Below are 7465 nucleotides of genomic sequence, written 5' to 3' on the forward strand. Positions count from 1 at the left end.
GAAAGAAGAAGACATCACCAAGACGGAGCATTCCCCCTTAAAAGAAAATCTAAATGGTTTGCCTGAGCTGATATTCATTTTAGGGACTCACCCCCTTTCAATGGATTGAATTGGCCAATGCACACTTTTCTTTTTAGCTCAATAGCTTGAGGTTGTCAGATGGCGTGGCTCCATGTTGAATCGTGATGCAAGTTGCCTCTTTATGTTAACATCGTCTGGACTCAGCCTGTAAAGTGATGCTTGCCAGTAGCGATTGCAGGGTGAACAAGAAGTAGCCAAATGAAATGATGATGGATGATCTGTTTGGACACCTGAAATTCCAGTTAAAGTATAGGGTGTTCTCTTTTACAGGTCGTACTTGGCAGCGGAATCAAAATCAAGAACGAGCGGTACCAGTGGTTAATGAGGGTTAAATGCGACTCAAAATTCTGCAAGGATATGGCAAGGACAGTATGGTCTCTGGAAGAGCTGATGTGCCGAAGTGTGACTGGGGCTGCCTGCCGAAGGAATAAAGACGCGGAGGCAAACCGTGCCTTGACCCCAAAGAAGCTGGCGGCAGTGAAGAGTATGCCTTCATGTTTCATTCATTTTATAGCTTTGCAGTTATATATTATCATACACTGCAGCCTCTTTAGTCCACAGATATCCATGCTTAATTCAAACACACTGCAGTATGCAGTGGCAGTGCACTGGGAAGTGTTCAGCTCTTGCAGCAATGCTGGCTGCCTGACTGATTGCCTATTCACCTCCTCGCCTTCACTTCATCTACTACACTGCCTTGGCAGATGTGAGCACAAATGTGTATGTGAGAAAATACTGAATGCTGCATGTGATGTAGAATACTCTCAAACTCTTTCCTCTATGCGTGACTGTAGTGCTTGTCATGCAACTTGCTGTCCACCCAACTTGGACGATTTGCGCATGTAGCTTTAAAACTCCCGAAACACACATTTGAAAAAGGACTAAAAAAATAAATTCAGCTCTGATATATGGCACTTGTGTAAATGCAATATTTCGACATGTGCACTATCGTGCCATGTGCTGTTCAACTATACAGAGCTGTGCTTCCAATTGTGGTGTCCCCACAGACATCCTTACTACATTGAATATTCTTGTCATCAATAACCTTCGTAGTCAGGAGGCAGTCTGCACAAATGATGTGGCATTGTTACTTGCACTGTTTAGGATATTTATTTGTTTATATGATAGTTAATGATGTGATCTTTTTTTTCTTTCTCTTCATTAGGGGCCTACCGCAGGTACATCAAGCTGCACCCGAGCGAACAGGCAGCAAAGGAGAGGAGCCAACTGGCCAACAAATACATTGGACAGATGCTGGGAGACATGATGAGGAAAAAAAAGTAGAAATATATATCATATGCATCTGTTCCACACTTTGGCTTGTGTCACTTAGTCACTGTTCCAGTGCATACATTGTTAGGAGTACACAAACACGTACTGATGGAGCTAGCAGTAGCTTTGCATTTCCAATACTACATTGGTTCGGACAGCATTGCTTTCCAGTTCCAGAAATCAATTTACGATATGTGACATATTGGAGTGTCGTATTGGATATCGAACGATATGCAATTGGCATATTGGAAGGCCTTATTGGAAGCAAACGATATGTGGTATATTGGTTCCAATTACAGTTAATCGTATTGGAATCCAATTTTCATAATACGATATGCCAGTACAAATTGGAAACCAATAAAGTTATTTCCGATAGGGCTTCCAGCAATTGCCCTCTGTGAGCTTTTCCCACCATTTATAGGAAGCCTTTGGGCAGTTTTTAATTGTGGGATATTTGTCTTCAGTTAGACTTTGAAAATTGCATGGTAAACCTTATTATTTTATAGAAGTTCTCCATTGATAACCGCAGACCCGACGAGAACAATGCATAGTATAGCCACAGAAATAGTCGAAAAATTAGCGAAGTGCTCCTTTAGCCCTGCTTAGTTGATTGTCGCAAACAGAACATGCGCGGAAGGTGTGGTGAAAGGAGGAAGTGTTCCAGCCTCTTGTTTTACCTCTTTCCCCCGCTTTGACCTTGATGCTGGTGGTGACTGCCTTATCACCAAGAAAGCAAAACAAATGAAGACATGGACACTTCCTCTTCTTGCTGCACATATCGCACATTCTTTTTTTGACAATCAAGCAAGCGGGGCTCAAGCAATTTTCACCATTTCTGTTGCAATACTGCACATAGTTTTTTGTTGGGTCTGCAGTTACTTGTGGAGGACTTCATATTCCTGTAAAAAAAGTGAGATTTGCTTGGTAATTTTCAAAGTTCGATTGAAAAAATTCTAGAAGACAATTGCGAAAAGTTCCACAACGCTTCAGCGAATGCGTCGCTATTTTTTGAGTACTTCAGATGACAGCCCCATAAAATGCATAAGTGCACACATTCTGACAAATGAAAAATAACATCCTGTGTAGAGATAGACGATCATTCCAAAATCAATTATTTCTGTTGGCTCCGGCTTGCTGCTTTTCAGAATTGTTAGTACACTAATCTCCAGTTCTTGTATTGTATGTCTGCTTCTTGAATGAAAAACATATTTTCCATCTGTTCTGGTTCTCTGCTGGTGCACGTGACCACCTCTCATTCTTTTTTTTTCCTGTGCCGTAGGGGTATCCCAGAGGAGCACTGGATTCAAGGAGCTCGGGAAGTAACGGCGGCTGCGTGACAATTAAGTGTGTTACTTGTTTCCTGAGTGACCTTATGAGGAAGAAGAACAGAGTGAAATATACAGATGCTTCTTTCCAATCTTGCAGTCGTATCCATTATTGAGTGCACGTTTACTAGTAGTTTCCAATACCAATGATGTTGGCCTTATTGGAAACCAGTATATGCTATCCAATATAACTGACATATTGGTTCCAATATAGATAACCAATATAACGGACATATTGGTTCCAATATAGATAACCAATACAACTGGCATATTGGAAACCAATAACAGCATTTCCAATAGGGTAGTCTATAATGTAGGTTATAGTCATGAAAAGCTCATAAAATCCCGCATAGTCATAATTCATGTCATACCATTTCCGACAAGGGTGGTCCGAAATAGTCCAGTCATGGCCTATAATGTAGGTTATAGTCATCAAAAGCTCATAAAACCCCGCATAGTCATAAGTCATGACATTCAATTTCCAACAAGGGTAGTCCGAAATAGTTCAGTCATAGTATACAATGCAGGTTTTAGTCATGAAAAGCCCATAAAATCCCACATAGTCATAGATCATGATATTATACTCTCTGCAATGAGGTTACCCCGAAATAGTCCAGTTATAGTCTATAATGTAGGTTATAGTCATGAAAACCTCATAAAATTCCGCATAGTCATAATTCATGTCATTATACCATTTCCGACAAGGGTGGTCCGAAATAGTCCAGTCATGGACTATAATATAGGTTATAGTCATGAAAAGCTCATAAAGTCCCGCATAGTCATAACTCATGCCGCAATATCAATGTAATAAATGGCCAAGTACTCGCAATTTATCTCCTTATCGTGCAGCAGTGGTTATAAATTACTGGGTTTCACTGATTCCAAAGGCGGCAGATGCAATAATATGGGTCGGATTAAATTGGCTGACCACTGGATTAATTTGGTTGACCATAGGAGTAAATTGATAGACTATAGGATTAAATTCAGTGACCACGGGATTAATTTCAGTGACCATTGGATTAAATTGAGCTAGAAAACCTGTAGTGCAATCCAGAATAATGAGCACAGCGGTTTAAAAAGAAAGCAGACAGGTATAACAGACATAAAAAATCATACCAAGGGCACTATGCCCGAGAAACCCACTCCGAAAGGTACTAGAATTACCTTGTATCACCAACTGTAGGATGGGACAAGCGTTGGCTTGCCCACATTGCCTTCTGCCCACATTACCACTAGAATTACCTTCTGAAACCGAAAACAGATACTATTTATTGCTGATAACATGACCCTCCGTAGGTTGGACAGTACTGCTCGCTGCTACACAAAACGAACGGTGAGCTCTCCACGTTTGTTTCGATTACGGAAAGAGTAAATACCCAAAGCGAGAAAATGATTGAACCATTAGCTCCGCATCACTGCAAAGTCTATGTTTCTTACTCATTTTGGTTTGAGACATCCAGGTATGTACTTTGAAAGTCAAAAGCAGTGCTACAGAATAAAGCGTTTCTGTCCTTTCCACGAGAAATGCTCCATGTATGATAGACAGTCATTCTTCAGTCAGTCAAGGCAGATAATTTTAGAACGTGAAGAAAAAACAATGCACAAGTTTCCGGCGATGCAGAATCAAGACTTTCGTGCAGTAGGCTGCACTTCTTCAGGTTGAACCTGAAGAAGTGCAGCCTACTACACGAAAGTATTTTTTATGTATATAGTAAACAGTTGATGCTCTTAACCGTCTTTGTTATTTCAGATAATTTTACGCTGAATCAAGTCCTAGGATAGGCCCAAAAACAAAACAAATGTGTTGAGGAAGTCTGAACAAGTAACTAAAAAAGTAATATTTCTCGTCCCGCTAGCTACCCACAGAGACGGGCACAGGACGTACCTGAGTGATTCTCCACGGATAGTCCGCGAGTGTCATCCTCAGGACGTTCTGGGGACCTCGAAGGACGAGGACACGATGACACTGTGAGGATATCCTGAGGACCGTGTGTGTTCTTGGGGGCAGTCGTCTGCTACGAAGAAGCGGTTGTACCTCTCTCCTGGCCAATCATTTCTGCCAGCAACCATTTCTGCAATTCTGCGACTTCCCAACATGCCTCTCTCCATGCAGAGGGCGTTGATAAAAGTGGGCACAAAATCCGTCGTTTTCGTCTGTCACCAGTGATATCTATTTCAATCCAAATCAATCGAGTTTCTCCAAAATGGTGGCACCCAGTAAATAAGGGTGAGGTGTAAGCACTGGTTGGATGTAATAATTTAGACAACTGTGTTTCGACCTGTGATTGGCTTTATGCCTCAAAAAGTGGGTGGAGCCTCAGGTATAGGCAGGTCCCATTAATGGCCAGACTCCCTTTGGCATACACGGCACTAAAGCGGGCCGATGAGTAGCGCCACCGCTAGCTTTCAAATCCAGCGCTGAGAATGGGTGCCTATCACATGGTCGTTATAATCTACAGGTTTTCACGGTGATTTTAATCCAAGTGCAGGCTAGATTAATCCCAGTGCCAAACAAATTAATCCAGGCGCCATTTAAATTAATCCAAGTGCCATACAAAATAATCCAGGTGCCACTCAAATTAATCATATATAAATGCTTGGGATAGTAGACACTTTGCGACATAGGTGGTGCAGTCTACTACGTGGAACCCAACTTTTTGTGAGTCACGTATGTCAGAGTTGCATGAAATGACATATACTCACTGTTGTGGGTTATGGCAACTGTATGCCACAATTTTGGCGAAACCGCTTATGGCGTGACTTTTTGGGACTTCTTCATGTCAGAGCTGTATGATATGGTTGTTTAGGGCCATTATTGACTACTACTACACCGTTTTGGGAGGACTTTGGTGATGCCGAGTGCGACTGCGGCGTGCCCTTTTGCCACTTCCTCGTGTCGAAGCCATATGGTGTGGTGCCATACAATCATTATTCACAACTACACCTTTTTGGAACAATGTTCTGGAGCAGGCTATGGCGTGACTTTTTGGGGCTTCCTCATGTTAGAGCTGTATGGTATGCTGGTCTACGACTATTATTGACTACTCTACCTTTTCGGGATAATTTTCGTGATGCCATTTCCAGCGTGATGTTACGGTGGTTTACGACCAAAACTGATAATTGCGCCATTTTCGAACGACTTTTGTGATACGGGGTGTGGCGTGACTGTTTGTGATTTCGTCATGTCACACCTGTGTGGCGCGGTTATTTACCACCTTTACTGACTACTACACCTTTTTGGGATAATTTTCGTAAAGCTGGCCACGGCGTGACTTTTTGGGACTTTGTCATGTCGGACCTGCATAATATCGTGGTTTATGACCATTATTGACTACTACACCTTTTGGGACGATTTTCGTAATGCTGGTTAAGGAGTGACTTTTTGTGGCTTCCTCATGTCGGAGCTGTATGGTAATGTGGTTTATGACCATCATTGACTGCTACACCTTTATGGGACAGTTTTCGTAATGCTGGTTACAGCGTGACTTTTTGGGACTTCCTCATGTCGGAGCTGTATGGTATCGTGGTTTACGACCATTATTGGCTACAACACCTTTTTGGGACAATTTTCATATTGCTGGTTACGGCGTGACGCCTTGGGACTTCCTCATGCCGGAGCTGTATGACATGATGAGTTACGACCATTAATGACAGCTACAACTTTTTGGGATAATTTTCGTAATGCTTGTTATGCCGCAATTTTTTGTGATTTCCTCATGTCGGCGCTGCATGGTATGGTGGTTTACGGCGATTATTGCCTACTACACCTTTTTGGGACAATTTTCGTAAAGCTGGCTATGGAGTGACTTTTCGGGACTTCCTAATGTCGAAGCTGTATATGATGAGTTACGACCATCATTGACTATACTGCACCTTTTTGGGACAATTTTCGTAATGCTGGTTACGGCGTGACTTTTTGGGACTTCCTCATGACGGAGCTGTATGGTATGGTGGTTTACGACCACTATTGGCTACTACACCTTTTTGGGACAATTTCGTAAATCTGGTTGCAGTGTGACTTTTTGGGGCTTCCTTATGTCAGAGCTCTATGTTATGGTGATTTACGACTAAGCTCGGCAACTACACCTTTTCGGGACAATTTTTGTGAAGGTGGTTACAACGTGACCTCTTGGGAGATCCTCACGTCGGAGCTGTAAGGCACGGTGATTTTCACCCTTTAGTGGGCTGTGCGCCTTTTTGGAACAATTTTTGTCATGCCGCGTATGGCATGACTTTCTGCAAATTTTTCACGTGATAACTGTTTAAGATGGCGAGGTGAAGCCATTGTTCGGCCACTACGCCATTTTGGGACAGTTTTCGTGCAGCGGCGATACTCACTGGGACTTTCACTTACCAGAACTCTTGTTACGTGCCTGACACCGTGGGTGTGGTTAACTTTGCAGTCTTAATAATTGGCGAATAGACAGGAGGGCATATGTTCAAGGAATGTGTCGCAGGACATGTTGAACACATCGTCATCGATTGCCCGGGGGACGCTTTAGCCCCAAAAGCCCCCTTCGCTACGCCACTGATTGCCATGTCTACACTATCCAGTGCCGTTATCTCCATCTTCAACTTCCCAGCGCCTTCGACAGCCGCGTCGCACCCTGGCCTTCCGCCTCTGGGACACCCCAACAGGAGTAGACTTAGGAGGGCCCAGATGTCCTGATCCCCTCGATTTCCGACACGGGGTTCACATGGAGCAACTCCAGCATGCACCTGGGGCTTGTCCATAGCGGGCGCCACCCCCTAAGAAAAATAGAGGATCCGCCGCATGCACCCTGGCC

The 7465-nt window shown here is 43.2% G+C and overlaps 1 long non-coding RNA gene across 1 annotated transcript; it reads left to right on the forward strand.

Moving 5' to 3' along the window:
• The first annotated feature begins 690 nt into the window (after window positions 1–690).
• Window positions 691–1392, forward strand: LOC135387079 (uncharacterized). The gene is made up of 2 exons (XR_010420841.1): window positions 691–787; window positions 1247–1392. It is a non-coding gene; the product is annotated as an uncharacterized LOC135387079 (long non-coding RNA).
• Window positions 1393–7465: the final 6073 nt, after the last annotated feature.

Source organism: Ornithodoros turicata, chromosome 3, assembly GCF_037126465.1.
Source record: "Ornithodoros turicata isolate Travis chromosome 3, ASM3712646v1, whole genome shotgun sequence".
Classification (NCBI taxonomy): Eukaryota; Metazoa; Arthropoda; class Arachnida; order Ixodida; family Argasidae; genus Ornithodoros; species Ornithodoros turicata.